Source organism: Cyanistes caeruleus, chromosome 4 (assembly GCF_971803275.1).
Source record: "Cyanistes caeruleus chromosome 4, bCyaCae1.hap1.1, whole genome shotgun sequence".
NCBI lineage: Eukaryota > Metazoa > Chordata > Aves > Passeriformes > Paridae > Cyanistes > Cyanistes caeruleus.
Genome location: NC_141704.1, coordinates 23,096,594 through 23,114,389, shown reverse-complemented (window position 1 = coordinate 23,114,389; position 17,796 = coordinate 23,096,594).

Here is a 17,796-nt window from a genome sequence, read left to right as displayed (position 1 = left end):
TTATTTATACTGGGCATGGATGTAAAGATTCCTGGGACAGCCCCTCTACACTCACATCCATTCTTTGTGGAATGTGAGGTACTTTCCTCTGTGAAATTCACACACATACTGACAAGATGATTTTATGATTTGTGCATTTATTATGAGGTGAATGTGAAAAACTGATGATCTGGGGTTTGGGGATTTTTAAAACATCTTTTTTATTGCTGCTGTCCAAGGAAGACTATAATGGTATGTGAATATTGCTTAGAAAAAAAAAAAAAATGGAAGATTTATTTGTGAGTAAAAAGTAAAAATTCTGTCATAAAATATCTTTGTAAAGGAAAAAAGTAGGATTCTGCTTGCAAGACAATGGTAAACATGAGCACAATATTCTAGATCTTGAGCCATTCACCTAGCAGTGGGATAACACATCCCTTAAGGAAATAACAAGGAGGTTCAGCAGGAGAATTTAGCTGAGAATAAAAGGCCCCATGGGCTGCTCTGCAGTCTCCTGCTCCTTTCATGTGAATGCAAAGTCACACTGTAATTATGGCTAGTAATTTAAGTTCCAGACCATTTTCACATTTTGTTAATTTTTTGCTACATTGTAAGCATTCTAACAAACAGATTGCATCTTCATAAATATTAAAAAATAAATGAAAGTAATTTCATTTATTAATTCTTGATCCCAAAAATCTAATCATAATTGTTTGTTGCATGTATTTTCCTGAGGTGGCTTGCAATAGAAGTGTTAATTTATCAAGAGTTCATTTCGGCTGAAAAAGAAAGGGAGAATGAAATAAAAAGCCTTTTTGCAGAGAAAGCTTCCATGACAATGCAGAGAATAAATACACTTTCCTTTGTAATTCAAAGAATGAACATCCATTACAGGCAATATTTTGGTTCAAAATAACATTCAAACTAGAAAAGAAAAACAGATTCATTCAAAATGCAGACTATATCAAAGCTGAAAACAATAAATCAAAAGTGGTAAATGTACCAACAAAATGCATAAAAGACAAAATATACAAATATGTAAATTGGAGATTTGTATTATAAATGCTGCAAAGCAAAAGGAAAGCTTTAATCACAGAAGAAAATTTGTACTGCAGAAGAAACCAATCCCCTGTTAGATGATGCCAGTCCACCTGCCAGTAAAGGAAGTAGAAAGAGATGGGAAAAAGAAACTGATCTCTTGGTAGAGGCAAGAATTTTTCTTATAGGCAAGCATCAAACCACAGACCTGCCATGAAGGTATGAATAGCTCGTACTGTGCAACATAATTGAGAAAAAACTTCAACAGAGGGTCTCTCAGAGGTCTGGTTAGTGGGCAGATTGATCCTGGCAGATGTCTTTTTTGGGAGGGAGTGAGTTTGCTCAGCTGGGAGCTCTTATGGAGAGATCAGGCTTACAGATTGCTCTCAATAGTCAAGGAAAGATGTGATCTAGTGATCTTGGAAGATTTAGTAAAGTTTGATTGATTCAGGAAGTTACTAAAGGTGCCAATTAGAAAGTCAGGCTGGGAGAAAAATTCTTGACTTCACACCTGTAGCAGGCAAGAGATAGGCAAGGACTTTCCCAGGAAATACGAGTTTTCTCATTGAGAGCGATTGCTTTGCTCTTTCATCACAATGTTGGGGACTGCTGCAGTGGTCTCCTGAATTATGGAGCAGGTCGAACAGTTCCTTAAAGTCCTGCCCATCTTGAGACCTATTACAGCTCCCTGAGCACCTAAATTCTTCACTGGAGCCTAAAGTTATGGAACATTAAGCATGACATTTTGAATTTTAGCTTGTTTTCACACAAATGGTTTTCCTGAATGGATATTCATAGTAGGCAGATATATATATATTCACCCTTGGCAAAAATTATCCTGATGTACAAGTATTCGTGTTTTTGGCTGTGTCTTTTGCCCTAGAGGAAACAGTAAAACATGAAATCCCAATTTGCATACAAGTCCAATGTCTGTGGTTTTGTTTTTTTTTTTCAAGTCACTCACATAAAAGTCAATGCTGTTATCTTACACTTTCATTTTGATCCCCAAACTATAATTCTCAGTTGTATTTTAGTCTTTAAGTACATAGAGGAAGAAAGTCCTATAATCACTGAAAATGTACTGATAAAACTAAATATTATGTCCTGATTATATTTATATTTATATTTATATTTATATTTATATTTATATTTATATTTATATTTATATTTATATTTATATTTATATTTATATTTATATTTATATTTATATTTATATTTATATTTATATTTATATTTATATTTATATATGAATAGAATGAATATTAGCAACTATTGCCTTACAAAAAAATGGGAGTTCTGAATGCTCAGGCATATATTAAACAGTAGTGTTCTTTGCACATACTGTGTTCCTGGAACAGTTCTTATTAAGGTAAATTAAAACACTGCTCTTCTTCTGTTTTTTAAGTAGATATAATATTTCTGATGGCATACAAAAAAAAAAGGAGGAGATTCCAATAAATAAAAAAATAAATAACGTAATGCATGCTATTTATGATGGTTTTCTTGGCCTTTATACTGCATTTATTTTCCCACTACATAAGGCCTAAATTTGGAAAGATGAGGAAAATAGTAAACAGGATTTTAAATTCTTAGATAATCACTGATGCATGCTACATCTGACAATATAATTAGTTTGTGTCCCTAGAATTAACTCTCATCAATCTGACACACACTGCTGTATAGGAGTAGGCAATTATAGGATGATAGTAGTTTAGTGTCTCAGAAAGTTTCCAGTTAAAAGGTTTCCACTTTGTTTTAGTCTGTTTCTAAACTATTACATTAAAAACAATAAGCCAAAAAGCATGTCCTGAATAGCCCACGTCATCTACTTACAAAGAAATGGGGAGTGACAAATCCAGAATTTAGAGAAAGGATTTTTCAGAAGGGAATTGATTGTTTTAAATGATGAGTTTGTGAGAAGAATCTATAAGAGAAATTATAAACTAATATGGCGATTTTATAAAACACCAGCCACCCAGTAGAGAACCTAAATAGTTTCATATATGTATTTGAGAGAAGAAACACTGCTGTGTGGATGAAGAGAGTGTTTGCTTTAAAGTATTGAATTTAAAGTAAGTTGTAATTTTATTTCCTGTCTTTCATTTTGTTTTGATTTTCCCCTTAAACTTCAGAGTAACAGAGTAAGGAATAAAAGCACATATTTTCAACCTCTACTGCAAGTTATTTACTTTAGTTGGTTGGTTGGTTGTTCTTTTCTTTTAGGACCTTTCCACAACTGCTCAGAACTGTGTTTCACAGTGAGTGCTTTGCCAATTTGGAGTTTAAAGTTATAGTTTTATTTAAAAAAACCCTTATCCTACAGATCACTATGGAAAAATGTAAGCAAAAGGTGATTTGGAAATTCTTACAATGCTCCAAAAATTAATTTAAAATGTGGGTTTGAATATAGATGCAAATAACTGCAGGTCCTTGCATAAATTCTTTATATTCACCCATCTCATGGAGTAACCATGCAATCTAACACTGCACCATCTCTTCTGACAAAGCAGTGGTAAATGGAATTCAAGTTAGGACTGCAGGGGGGAAAAACTTGTACCATGTATCTCTGTACCTTGACTCAAATCCATAGGAACATTTGCTTGCTCATATACAGGGTGTTGTATCGAAAGGTTAAGCACAGTATTGAAACTTTAAAGTGGCCTTGAATCTTTCTGACATTCCTGGTGTTCAGCTCAACTTTCCCTGGCAAGTTGAACAAGAAATGCTGTGACATTAGAGCAGGAGTTGTGAGCACTGCCAGTAACCTGAGCTAGTCAACCAAATGTACTGTAGAACATCTTCTCAGAAAAGTTCTCTTGCCTGTGACTTCATCCTTTTGTCTTCACCTGTACATATATACATAAATATATATATATATATCTTATCAAGGATTAGTCCCTCTTTTCTTGCTTTCAGGTATTTAAACCTTACTCTCAACTCTACAGTTCCAAATGAAAAATCACTCAGTCCCCTGATACTATTCCCCTTTTTAGCTCTTTTTTCTACTTTCATTTCATCACTTTGACAGCTCAGAGACTTTTGAATGACTGAAATATACTGGAGGCAATAATAGGATTTCCACAACTAAAGTACTGCTCTTTATCCAAGTTTCTGAAATTGGAAAATTAAAAAAGGAAACTTTTTCGTCACTTAAAAGAGTCAGAATTTGAAAGCTAAAAAATATTTTCAAAAGTGGAAATACCTCTGTCAAATTGTGTTAAGTCCATTCCTGGATTTAAAAATGCCCTCGTTTTTGTGACAACAGTATGAGGAAGTTTTGATTGAGACATCTTTAGGTGGCTAGAGATGAATTAGGAGAACTTAACTTCACTCATCTAATTTTGTGTCTTTAACTGGCTGCCTAAGTTAGGAGTTTGTTCACCTTAGGGTTCTCTCTATCATTAGTGCAAAAAGATATTGATTTTCAAAAAGTGAGTCAGCTTGTGTAAGAAATTAATAATTCTGTCAAGATATCTGTAACTCTCCAGAGAAGACACTTTCAGTACCAGAGTCTAAATTAATTGTCTCTGTTAAGTACCTAAGAGAAGGTGGGATGAAATCAGGTCATTGGTTTAAGAACTTTGGCAAAAAAAGAGGAAAGATTGTATCTCACTTTCTGCACATCTAGGCCTTGAGATTAAATTCTCACACCTGTAACATACATATATGCAGAAATACATAAATGTATGTATCTATTTTTATAGCTTCAAGAAAAACAGACCAGAATACTGCAGTCTTTGTCCTGCTGCTACATCCAACAACAGCAGCAATACACAAGGAAATCACAAAAAATTTGCAATGCAAAAGTGTAAGTAGATACTGTGGATAAACAAGGATGATACAGAACTGGCTGAAAATGTGGGTGTACATATCTGGAGGAGTCCTGCCTCACATGTAAAATTGCTTGTTTTTGTTAAAGAACACTGCTTAATTATAAGAGTCATACCTAAATGATATTTTAAAAAAATAATTGATCGATGTGAAATTTATAATTTCAGGCAACAGTGACAATATCCTGAGTCACTGGGGACTGAACTAAATAGAACAAAAACAAAACCAGCCAGCCTGGGATTGTTGTAAATAATCATGTGCAGTCAAGTTCTCCTGAGGAATTTGACTTGTCACAGAGAGAAACTTGTCTTCTGAGCTGCTGCTTCACATTCTGCAGAGAATGTGGAATTCTTCTGGCTACTGATGCAATTAATTAGAAGTATAGTTAAAGAGAAAAATATCAATCTCCCACACAGTTGGTTCAAGATATCTGTTCCTTGAAACAACCTTCATCCTACTTTCACTAGATATTGTATTTCACTACTTTAAGGCATTGGATTTATTCCACTGCATCTGTCTAAAACTGAAAAGGGTAAAATCATTGAATTCAGTACACTGGTGATGGCTTTTAGAACAAAAAAAAGTAAGACCTTTGGAGGTTTAATATTATATTAGAAATGAATGGTGGCATGCAAGTCCCTGACATTTTTGTCTATCAGACAAACATAGGAAATGCATCTTAGAAAAATTAATGAATTGTTAATGAATTTTCCAGTTCAATTACTTATGTCCACTACATAATTCTAGAAATTAAGTGTAATTTAAGGATTAGCTTTCACATAGCTATAATTGGAAGTCTTCCATGAAGACATCTGCAATATGTGTTGAAATTTTGATTCACTATTATGCATAAAACAATATTTTTTCCAATTCAAATGCAGAGTGCAGATTATTAAGAAATAAAACACCAGCTCATATTTTTTCATGTTTTAGGTGTGGCACTGTGCTTGGATTGACTGTTGATTGGAGCATTAGGGTTTTTTCCAATAAAATTCAGGATTTTCTCTATGAGCCTTAATGTTTAATTGCTATTATTTCATTCCGTTACTAATATTTGGAAAAGTCCTGAGAAGAATATGAAAATTAAAACACCCATAGGCATATAATGCACAAACCAGCATGTTTTCCTGTAAGACACATCCTGCTCTTTAAGTTCTGGCACTGGCAATGTAAGACAAAATAATTTCGTTTCTGGATGGCTGTCAGAGTATCAGACTGCAGAAAATCTGCTATAGATTAAAATAGAGCCAAAAGAAGGAGGAGCTAAATTATCAATAAATCTTTGCTGCTTTATCTCAGTGTCTGTTAAGTCACTGAGGTTTATTACTGGGGAGTCATCTTGTTCTTGAGGCTTATTTACTGCTTGTAAAGTGTAGGCATTTGCACTTGAGTTATACACAGTGTAAATCATTTTCTAACTATTGCCTGGAGATAAACAACCTCAAATCCCCACAGCTCTTTATCATTATTCATTTTCTTAAGCTGTTTTGAATTTGTCACTCAAGCTACATGAATTGCATTCTGTGTCGTCTGCCTCTTCTCAGGACACCTTTCAGCATCAAAGCTGCTAGGTTTGCAGATGGTATACTAAGTTTAATTCTGTATTCTGCTTCTTTGATTTTGGAGTGATAAGAATTTTTATCTTATTAGTAAAGAAACCATATTTTTCTAGGTCTTCATCATCCCTGTTGAGATACATATAACTTCAGTGTTAGAGTTAACATTTCTTGTGGACTCACAAGTACAAATCTTGAAACATCTATAATTTTCATTCTCTGCCAGGCATGTAAATGACACAAAGTCAATATTATAATATCTAAGATTTTAGATTATGTCATTTGCATTTGAAAAAATGTAGTTAATCTTATCAACTGATGACTTTACAACTGTCACTATATAGTCTAAATATGAAACAGATTTCTGTGCTACACTCACGTTAGAAATACTTCAGAATACCATCAGAGATATTTTTTTTAAAGCAGAATAAAGCTGCTGACATTTTTTGAAAGATGTGGGCTGCTTTGAGCACACATATCCAGATCTATACTTACATTTAGATATACTGCAGTTATGGATGGGCAAAATGTGCAATCACTGGTGCCCCAAAATCTGAATTAGACATTTCAATCACTGACATTTTACTAATTTCTGTAAATTTTCAGTCTTTGGGTAGCCAGGGTATTTCCATGCCTGCTTCCTCTGGGATCTGCAACAGCTCAGAATATAACATAATGGCCATTTATTTTGTTTTGGTTAAGAATACCTGTTTTTGCTTGCTACTTGATTTAATCATAGCCTTGAATCACATGATTGCCTTCAGAAAGATGCCATAGAAATGAGTCAATTAATATAAATGACTATGGTCTTGTAGGTGTTCTAGAATATGAAATGAGCAAGCTGTCATAACATATCAACCAGTATCTTTCTTAAAGCTTCTCTAAGGCTATTTGAATTATTCTTAATGTTTATTTGTCTATCTGACTGATTATGTCTTTGCCCATTGCAGTGAGTAATGATGGATACAGGAAAAACTATTTGAGTTTGGCACTATTTGAATTTGTCACAGTATAGCATTTTTGGGGGTTCTATTGCTTTCAAAGTTTTCTCATCTCATTTGAACAGGAGCAAATTCTAGGATTTTTTTTTTTTTTAAAGAATCTAGTTCCTTTAGCTGGCATGATTTCAGAGGCTTAAACTCCTGCATCAGTCTGACAGGTGAAGAGTATGTCACTTTTACTTTGTTTTGGGGCTGTCAGATGTAGCTGTGTGGCTTTGTCCTGTAAAGGCTTTGCTTTGTGGATTTGGTGGTTCAGTCTCTTCATGAGACAGGAAAAAGGAGGGTCTACCAGCTCTCTGTGAAACTAATTCTCTATTGATTTTGATATCAACCCTGATAACTATATAGAAAGTCTGTTCTACATATTCTTCAAGTCAAACAAATTATAATTCTGCCGGAAAACCTGAGTCAGTCTGTCTGTTACTGTTGTGTTTGTAGATAGTAACCCCAGCTCTGTCATTAGGGAACTTCTTCCAAGATCTCTAAAAGATTCAGATTTCTGTAGGATAGTGGCAAATAAATGGGCTTTTATCAGTAAGGCTCTGGAAGAACAACCTAACCAAAACTCACCTCAGAGCATATTGATCAAGAAGGAATACATCCAACTTTTCCTCTCATGTAATTAGCAGGCCTTGCTCCTTTGAAGTAATTAAACACCCATACTATCATGGGACTTTAACCTGTGATCTCTCTCTTGGAATTTTGACACCTTGAATAGATTTTGCCAGAGAAACTGACTCACATTACTGCAGTGAATAGACTCATGGAAACTGAGCTTCTTAGCCAAACACTGACAGTTATGAGTTTAAAACATCAAAAAAGAGATTAGATGCATTTAAGTATCACTTCTGGTACTCATACTAATTTCTTACGAGTCGTATTCCAATATTTGTGAAGTGTATTTTAAATAGAATAGTTGGGTCAGTGAACTTTCTGAATTGTTAGAATTTCTTGAGTTAAAAAAATCTTGATGGAATCAGCATAGCAAAGTGCCTTGAAAATTCATTCTGAGTCTCTGAAAATTATTTTCTATATCCCAAGGAGAATTTTACCCAGTTTCTTGGAAATTAAATTGTAAAGGTTAAGCCTTTTTCAACTCATAAAATTCTATATGTAGGCTTATTCCATTAAAATTTCAAGCTTTTTTTGTAAGCCGATCACTAATTCACACAGCAAAGAATAATTTACATATTTTGCAGATTATGTTTTTTTACTCCAGAAAATGGCTTAACATCCACAGTGGCTTTATGTACTGAAAAGAATGCTAACTGTCACTACTCATTCTATTTCTATGTGCTTCAGAACATTTCTGCTCATTAAAGTATCATATTATTAAATCACTGTGGTAAAGTCTAAGAAAAGAAAATTCCATTTAACTTGGAAAACTGGTTCTTAGCTGTGTTCAAACATCCTTCACAAAATATTTTGCTTAATTCTGAGTTTCACATAAAGTCATAACTTTTTTTTCTCACACATAATTTATTCTTCCTTATAGAAGGCAGAAGACCATCCACAGAAACTAATATCCCATCCTGCACATCATGATGAATATAGCCTATCTCTGAAGTAAGTGCAAATGTCTAGGAAATAAAACCTTGTAAAAAGGCTGATATTCAAATAAATGATCCATGAAATAATTCTTTCAGAAAACAAAAAAAAAAAAAACCAACTTAAGACAAATCCAGACTCTCATTTTTCCTGTTAATCTAGACTTTTGGTATTTTCTTTGAAATCTTGCAGTAAACACAGACTGTCTCTTAGCTAGATGGAATCATAGAGTCACTTAGATTGGAAAAGATACTTAAAATCATCAAATCCAACAATAAATATACGATGGCCAATCCCACCACTAAACTATGCCCCTAGAGGTGGTATCTTTCGAATCTTTTAAATATCTTTAAAATATTTTAATACATGACACTTACCTCTCAGGACAATGATCCAACCACTTCCCTGGGAAGCCTCTTCAAATGTTTGATAACACTTTCAGTAAAGAAATATTTCTCCTATCTAAATATCCCTCGGTGCAACTTGAGGTCATTTTTTTCCGCTACTATTGCCTCTCACCTGGGAGAAGTGACCAACAACCACCTGGCTACAGCCTCCTTTCATTTAGTTGTAGAGAGCAGTGAGGTTTCTCCTGACCCTCCTTTTCTCCAGGCTGAATAACCCCAGCTCCCTCAACTGCTCCTCATCAGACTTGTGCTCCAGATCCTTCACCAGTTTCATTGCCCTTCTCTGGATGTGTTCCAGCACCTGAAATTCGTTCTTGCAGTAAGGGGCCAAAACTGGAAACAGAATCTGAGGTTCTCTGGCCTCTCCAGTGCTGAGTACAGAGGGATGATCATTTATGTGGTCCTGCTGGCCACACAATTTCTGATCCAAGCCAGGATGCTATTGGCCTTCTTGGCCACCTGGGCACACTCTGGCTCATATTCAGCCACTGTCAACCAGTACCCTCAGGTCTTTTTCTGCTGGGCAGTTTTCCAGTCTCTCTGCTCCCAGACCATATCACTGCTTGGAAATGTTGAGACTGAAGTTCAGAACCTGGGAGCTGGCCTTGTTGAACGTCATGGAGCCTCATACCTCATTCTTGGTCCATTGATCCATCTGTCCAGATCCCTCTGCAGAGCCTTCCTACTCTCCAGCAGATAATACTCCCTCCCAGCTTGTTACTGAAAGCACACTCATACAGATCATTGGTAAAGATATTAAATAGGACTGGATGCAATACTTATCCCTGAGGAACGCCTCACACGGCTGCCTGCCAGCTGAATGGAACTCCATGCACAACAAATCTCTGGACATGGCCACTCAGCCAGATTTTCACTCAGTGAACTACATGTGTTAAGGAAATTTCCCTGTCTGACCATTCACTCTGGTAGTCACACTCGAGCTGGGACTGAGGCCTGTTTGCTGCTACATACCCCATTCACAGCTACATCTCACACAGACAGACCAGATTTTCTTCCTGGCTTGAGCCCAGGGTTCCCATAGCAGTCCTAGACATCTCTTTCCTTAAAATAATTAAATCTTGACGCAATAACTGAATAACAAAATAACAGCTTGAGCTGGGTGCTTCTTGGAGGCACCACAAACAAAGGAACCCCATGGCTTTTATACTCGTTCAATCAAAGCACAGAGAGTCTGGAGTCCTGGCTCTTGCCACCTGCCCTTTGCACAAAAGGGCTGACAATTTGCTGCCTGGAGCTGGGTCTTGGCCTCAGGCTCCTGCCTTCCTAAGCTCAACTTTCAGCTCACACTGTAGCTTGCAAACTGACCTACCTGCACTAAATGTATTCCTCAACATGTCCACCTAATCCATAAGCAGCCAGTTTCTCCAGGAGAAAGCTGTAGGAACCAGTCCCAAAAGCTTTTCTAAAGTCCAGGTAGACAACATCCACAGCCTTTTCCCTCACTTACTACTCAGGTCACCGTGTCATAGAATGTGATCAGGTCAGTAAAGCAGGATTTGCCCTTCCCAAAATCATGCTGCCTGGGCCTGATTCCCTGGTTGCTCTGCATGTGCTGCATCATGGCACTCAATCTGTTCCGTGATCTTCCCTGGTCCTGTGGTTGAGGCTGAAAATCCTGCAGTTCCCCAGATCCTCCTTCCCATCCTTATTTTAGGTATATGTTACATTTTCTAATTTCCTGTCCATTGGGACCTCTAGCAGATGAAAGAATCTCAGTGACCTCTTCCAGCCCCTCTCTCAGTGCCCTTAGGTGAATCCCATCTGACCTGAGATACGTGTAAAGAGTGTGGCAGGGTGCTGACCATTTCCCCTTAGGTTATAGGATCATTCTGCTCCCTGACCCTGTCTCCCAGTTCAGGGGCTGGGTACCCTCAGAACAAATATTCTGGTTATAAAAAACTGAGGCAAAGTCACTAAGTACCTCTGCTTTTTCTTCATCCTGTGGGACTATGTTTTCCTCTGCATCCAATAAATTATGAAGATTATCCCCAATCCTCCTTTTATTACTAAAGTATTTATATAAACATTTTTATTGTCTTTAAATGCAGCAGATGCACTAAATTTTAGTTGGGCTTTGACCCTTTTATTTTATTTTTTTTTTACACATACGTCTTAGTAGGGTTATATGTTTATCATAGGAGAAGGTATACTATTGATCAAGAAATTTGTTAACAATTGCTATGATCAATTTATTTGTTAAACTTACTATATTTTAATTATTATAATGATTCATATTATTATATATCTAATATATAATAATATATAATGTATATATATTTAATATATATACATTATCTATTATATTCTGGTTTTTAATGTCAGTATTTTCAAGCATTCAGAAATTGCTTGAGCTATCCACTAAATTCACATAATTTCCTCAAGTATGTAAAGTCCTACCATACAGAAAATGATCATCATACTCTCTTAAACACTGATATGTAAGTCAGAGGCTGCCATCATCAGACATGAACATCTATAGGTTTTATAGGGCAAAACAAGGTAGCCAGAATATAAAATACCTATGAGAATTTACCATTTTCAGTATAAGCAGTCCAAAGGACATACAAGAGCAAATGAATGCAGATGTATGGAAAGAGAAGCAAAAGCAAAATGCAAGACTTGTCCTAAGAAACAAGGCATATTATGAAGCTGGCAGTATTTCCAAAATTTGAGCAGCTGGGTAGCAAATAGGAGATGATATGGAGATATTTAGAAGGATACAGCTGAATATGGGAAGAATGAGGCACTTTTGGAGAGAATTTCTCAAGGGAAGTAGGAAATCAGTAGAACTGCTTGTGAAGTTAACACATTCATAAACATGAAAAAAGAGGAGATTTAGGTTCTCTGTGACATTCACAAAGGTGAAACTTTTTCAAAAATATAAATGGGCTTCTGCTGCAGTGGAATTTCATCAGATTCTGAGTATGTCATTGCTCTGAGTTGTCTTTGAAAGACTTTCCACATTTTGATATAATTTTATACATTATCCTACAATATAGTGTAGAATTTATATTTGATCATTCTCTTTACATTGTTGTATGCCATTTTAACTGTACTAAATGGATTACTTGTTATTTTTATGTTAATTCTAATGACATTGAGAAAACAATCTGAAAATCGAAGCTGGAAGCAATTTTAGAATTAGGAATTTACTAATGACAGTTGCACAGTGAAAAGAATGCATAAATAATTGTATATACCCATGGTGCACATTCCAGTAGAAGTATCTTGCAATCCCAAAAGACCAAATATATAAAAATATGAGTAAAATAAAAGGAAATGATGAATGCTACACAAAAATTGTTTAGGAGTAAAATTTCCAAGCCGTGAACAAGAAGAAAGATCAAAGTCATTGCCATTAAAATAAATAACAAATTCATATCTAAATATCACCCATGCTGTTATGAAATTTTATCTCTGAGGCACTATAATAATTAGAATACAAATAATATTTATTGCCACCATAAACACAAGAAATTGTAGAAAATGAGGTGAAATTGATGTTTCATGATATACGTTTATTATGTTTTATAAACTATGAATATTTGTTCTTTAACTTCTGATTTTCTCTTTCCATTTTAACACCTTTACACATTGAATTTTATAGCTCTTTATAATTTACTTGCCTCTCGCTTTTATTTTGGGCATGTATTTATCAGTGCTAACATTTTGTGTATTTTAACAGCCAAAGTACAGGAATTTATGTCCAAAATCATGAATTTCCTTTCCAGACCAAGGCATTTTATTTAAGAATTAACATCTGTTTTTGTTTTATATTTCTGGGGTTCTAAGTTTTGACAAAGTTTGGAAACATATTCATTGAAATACTTCATTTGTCAAATTGCAAACTCTTTGGAAGATCTTAAACTTTTACAGGAAATGGAGACTTCCAGTTCCATTTTTGTCATCCAGGGAGACCTGCAGCACTTAATCAGCTCTTGGCTCCAGGGTTGTTGGCATTCTGATGGTCTCTTACCAGCCCAGAATGTCTCTGACTTACAGCTTCTCATCCTGCCCTGACCAGGACTGGTGCCCTGATAAACAGACAGAGGCTGTATTTCCAGGTTTTCAGATGTGTGGACCTACCAGTGTTGATACTACACATTAAACTGGTCAGAAACAAAATATTTGTGTTAACAGTGCAGGCAGTTTTGCTTTAAGGAAATCCAGATATTTTCCAGACTGAGGTGGACTGCATGCACAGCTCTGCAGTATGCCAAATCAATACTTCTTCATCCTACTCCACTGGACAGAGTAGGTCTGCATTATGCATCTAACCTCATTTCACAGGGGTTTGAAAATGTAGAAAGTCACTTGCAAGAATAACATAACTTTTCCAAGTGCACAGTCATTACTATATTGTTACCAAGCCAGTGCTGGGCTGGAGAAATCTCTCTGAGACTCTGGTTGAAGTTTAGGGAAATCATTGGGGAAGATATTTTTTTCTGAAACTATTTATTTATAATTTGCATAATGCTAAAGTACATTACCAAAGCAGAACTGTGTGGTACAGCTGGCTAATACAACAAAAAATCCTATGGCTTTAACCAAGGGTCTTTCATATTCTCACTGGGCCTTCCGATGCAAAGGCAGTACTTAGACCAAGGGTGTCAATGAAAGATTTGGGAACTGCCAAGAAAAGGACCTATGTTTGCAATGCTGATTTAATTCACTCCCCACGTATTTTGTGAAGTGAATTCTATTAATCTGTTGGTGATAAGAGACAAAAATCCAGTCCATTTGGATGACTATTGGGTGATGGTTATACTATCTATATTATAAAATTATTTTTTCACACATTATTTGACTAAGACACATGGACAAATGAAATCAAAACTAGTGTGGAAGATTAGTGCTGGTATAGCACCAAATATTGTGAAAAATATAATTTTAAAGAAAGGTGTTTGTTTTATTTTTATTGCACATAATTAACTGTAATGAAACTCACAAAATAGTTTTGAACAAATTATTCTCTTCTACTATGGGATTGAATACTATGGGGGTTATCCTGCCTTGAACTGCTGCAACCCATAATTTCCCATGAAATATTAAATCTGCTATTTTTGTTGAGATAAGTTTGCCAAGTGTCTATTATAGATAGTAACAGATGTACTTTTAACTTGAGCCAGTATCTCAGAAAGTTTAAAATATCTAAATTGGGAGTGTGCTCAATTATAGACCTTTCTTATAAATCAGGAGACAATGTCAGGCTGATATTCATAGATATATGATCATTTCCCTCTGGAAATCTGAGTCAGACACCTAAGCTGTATTGATTTAAGCAGAACTTCAGTGATACATGCCAGTTGCTGATCTGGGCCAGTAAATTTAAATAGTTTTCTGTGTCCTCTAGAACTTGCTATTCAAGATTTTGTTTCAGCTTAGTGTTTAACCAGTACAGATTTATGAGCGTTAACTCAGGTAATGCTAACCATTGATGATTAGGGGAAATAAAACGTATGTATGATTAAAGCATTTTTCTTTCACTTTCAGAGCTTTGTTTCCCCTCAGACCAGTGTGGAGTACAGTCACTTCCACCTTTGACATTTTTATATGTAATAGACAATTATTCCTGTACTAGTCTGCTCATTTCCTTTGAAAGTTTTTTTTTTTTTTTAACTTTATTATGGTCATTTAATTATGAAATTATTCTTCAGGATGTTGTTAAGGAGGCCCTAAATTGTTTACAGGATTCAAGTTGTTTTTTTTATCCATACACTTACTTTAAAAACTTCTAATTTATTTTCTTATGTGTTGTTATGCTTCTAATTATTTTATTTGGAAATTATTTAGTCATTCTTGAATATATAAATCAATAACTATTGGCAGACAAAATACAGTAAGAATTAATTCATCATTTACAAAACAACCAAAATAAATAAAAATGCACTGTGATTAGGCATTTTCAGTTAAAAGGAGTTTTACCCAATAAGAGCTAAGGTAAAATCTACATTATAATTAAGAGACTTAGTTCTTATGATGAAAATTTTCTGGCCAAAATTTACACTTTTAACTCTAATAGAAGATCATTCCATGGGAAACACTGTATACTCTGGCTACCAAATCATATTTGTCTTCAGGCCTGTTTTACTCAGTGACAAGAGAATACTTACACATATTTCTATACTCCCTAGCTATTTGATTTAACTACTTGTTTTGTGCCAAGTTTTATTTTTTTACCTACATTACCTGCCCTTTACATCCGTGGTTTGTGTTGTAATGCAGAGACCAAGTTCACAATCAGTACCTCCCATTTTTTTATGTTTAACATTTTCTCGGAGTTTTTTTCCCTATTTTATTTTTTATATCTTTCTGCCTTGCCTTTGTTCTTTACAAAATGCTCACAGTGCATTAAAAGGTTGTATTTATCAGGTTTCACTGGGGCATTCAAACATTTCATTCTGTGAAGTATTGTGCTATTGCAGTATCAAGCCCTTCAGACAAGCATGATGAATAACAACAGGTCGGCTTTTCTAAGGTTAATGACTTCATGATTTACAAGTGAAGATACATGAGTCAAAATGATTGCATTAATTGTTCCATTAAACAACATGAACTTTGAATATACTATTTGTGAATGCCCTGGAGAAGTGTCATCATCATTTGTGATATCAGTTGTGACATGGCATCTATTTGAGATCTGCCAAAAATTTAGAAAAAGTAAGTACTGCATCTTGCAGCTGCTCAATAACTTAAAGGTTAGTCTCTCTTTAAAGGTTAGACAGATGTTAATGGCCAACAACAAACTGAAAATTACCTCAGACAAAAGCCAGAACATGCCAGCAGCAACGTAGACTGTTGGATCTCCTGTGGCTTTTAGAGAGGTTAAAGGCTGGGGCGATTGGGGATTGGAGGCAGTTGCATGTATGTAAGCTATAGGAACACGGGGCTGCTGCCACCTTGTCCCTCTCTTAATTTTGTTCTAGTCAGGACTGCTCCATACAGAAGCCTCAGCTGAGATCTGTTGGGCTGCAATAAAAGAAGAATCAACAAAAATCATCTGCATTTTTATGGGTTCAGAAATGTTTTTGAAGCAGAACAAATTCTCAGTTGGTATAGTTAATTAAAGGAATATCTTACTTCTGGAATTAACTCTGAGACAACAGAATGGGCACCAGGAAGCTCTTTCTGGTATGAAGAACATACTTTTTCACATTTGTTGATTACATCTTAGAATTTAGGAATCTCATATGGGAGATATGGGGTCATCATCATAAGGGATAATAATATTAAGTCATTGTTTTAATTATTTAAAATACAAGTTGTTGGTTTGTTTTTTTTTTCCCCAGTATTGTTGGTTTAAATAACAAAATAGTACAGGGAATGCACTCATAGCTGATTAATAAATTCATCTGAGTTTTTGATTCACCAGGGATATGTCAAATTTCTATGTTTCTATGCTGTTTTCAGAAGGAAGATTTTATGATAATATTTTGAATTTCAAGGGAAAAGATCAGTACAATTCAGAAGAGGTCTGAAATGGCAAATGATCTCTGAATAGTCCTGACTCAGAAATATAACAGTTTACTTTCTTTTTTCTTTAACAAGAGCAGAGTAGCTCAGCTCAGCCTTGTTAGCTGTAAGCAAGTTTGTGTTCAGAGACCTCTGTAAAGCTACACCTTTTTCTATTCTGAGTAGATCAAATCTTCCTCTGTTTTATCTTCCTTTCCTTTTTGTATGTGGCTATTGAATGACAAATGATTCTGCTGACTGTCTACAGGACAACTCGATATAAGATTACTTTCAACAAGTAAAGTTAAGCAAGCTAATTAGTCTAGTTTATTAGTAAACCATTTACTTTGTCAGCTGATGAGTGGCATCAGGATTTGAGGGGGCTGGAAGATACAGGGTACAGATAAACAGAAGTATCACTTAACATCAATTCTAACTGCAGGGGTTTTTTTTTTCTCCTTTTCTCCCCTTTGCCTTTGCATTCATCACTGAAAAAAATGCTGCTGCTTTGTTCCCTCTGTCTTTTCACCTTCTCTGTATTTTGGATGCTTTGTGTATGAACAGCAGCAAACCAAGCTGGAAGATGCTGCTGCTGCTGCCACTGACAGGAAGACAGGATCTGATAATTAGATTCTATTTAGTAGCAGCACATGGGTGAAGCTTTCACACAGGGCTCCATGAGAATGGCAACTAACAAAAATTCCAGTGGAAGACATTACATTAAATTGTTTACCTGGACACCGGGGTGGGGAGAAATTGCAGGAAAAGTGTGGCTAATCTTGCTTTTTCCAAAAGTTGTGCTGAAAAAAATTATAAAATACAGTGTTGGCTTTTATGTTTTTCATCCAGAGTAAAGAATTATTTGTACTGGAACTCAGATAGACTCAGAAAATGGCAGTGAGCATTACTGGGTAAATTTCTCTACCTGTGGCTTCCATAATCTGTTACAGTTTAGCTTTAATC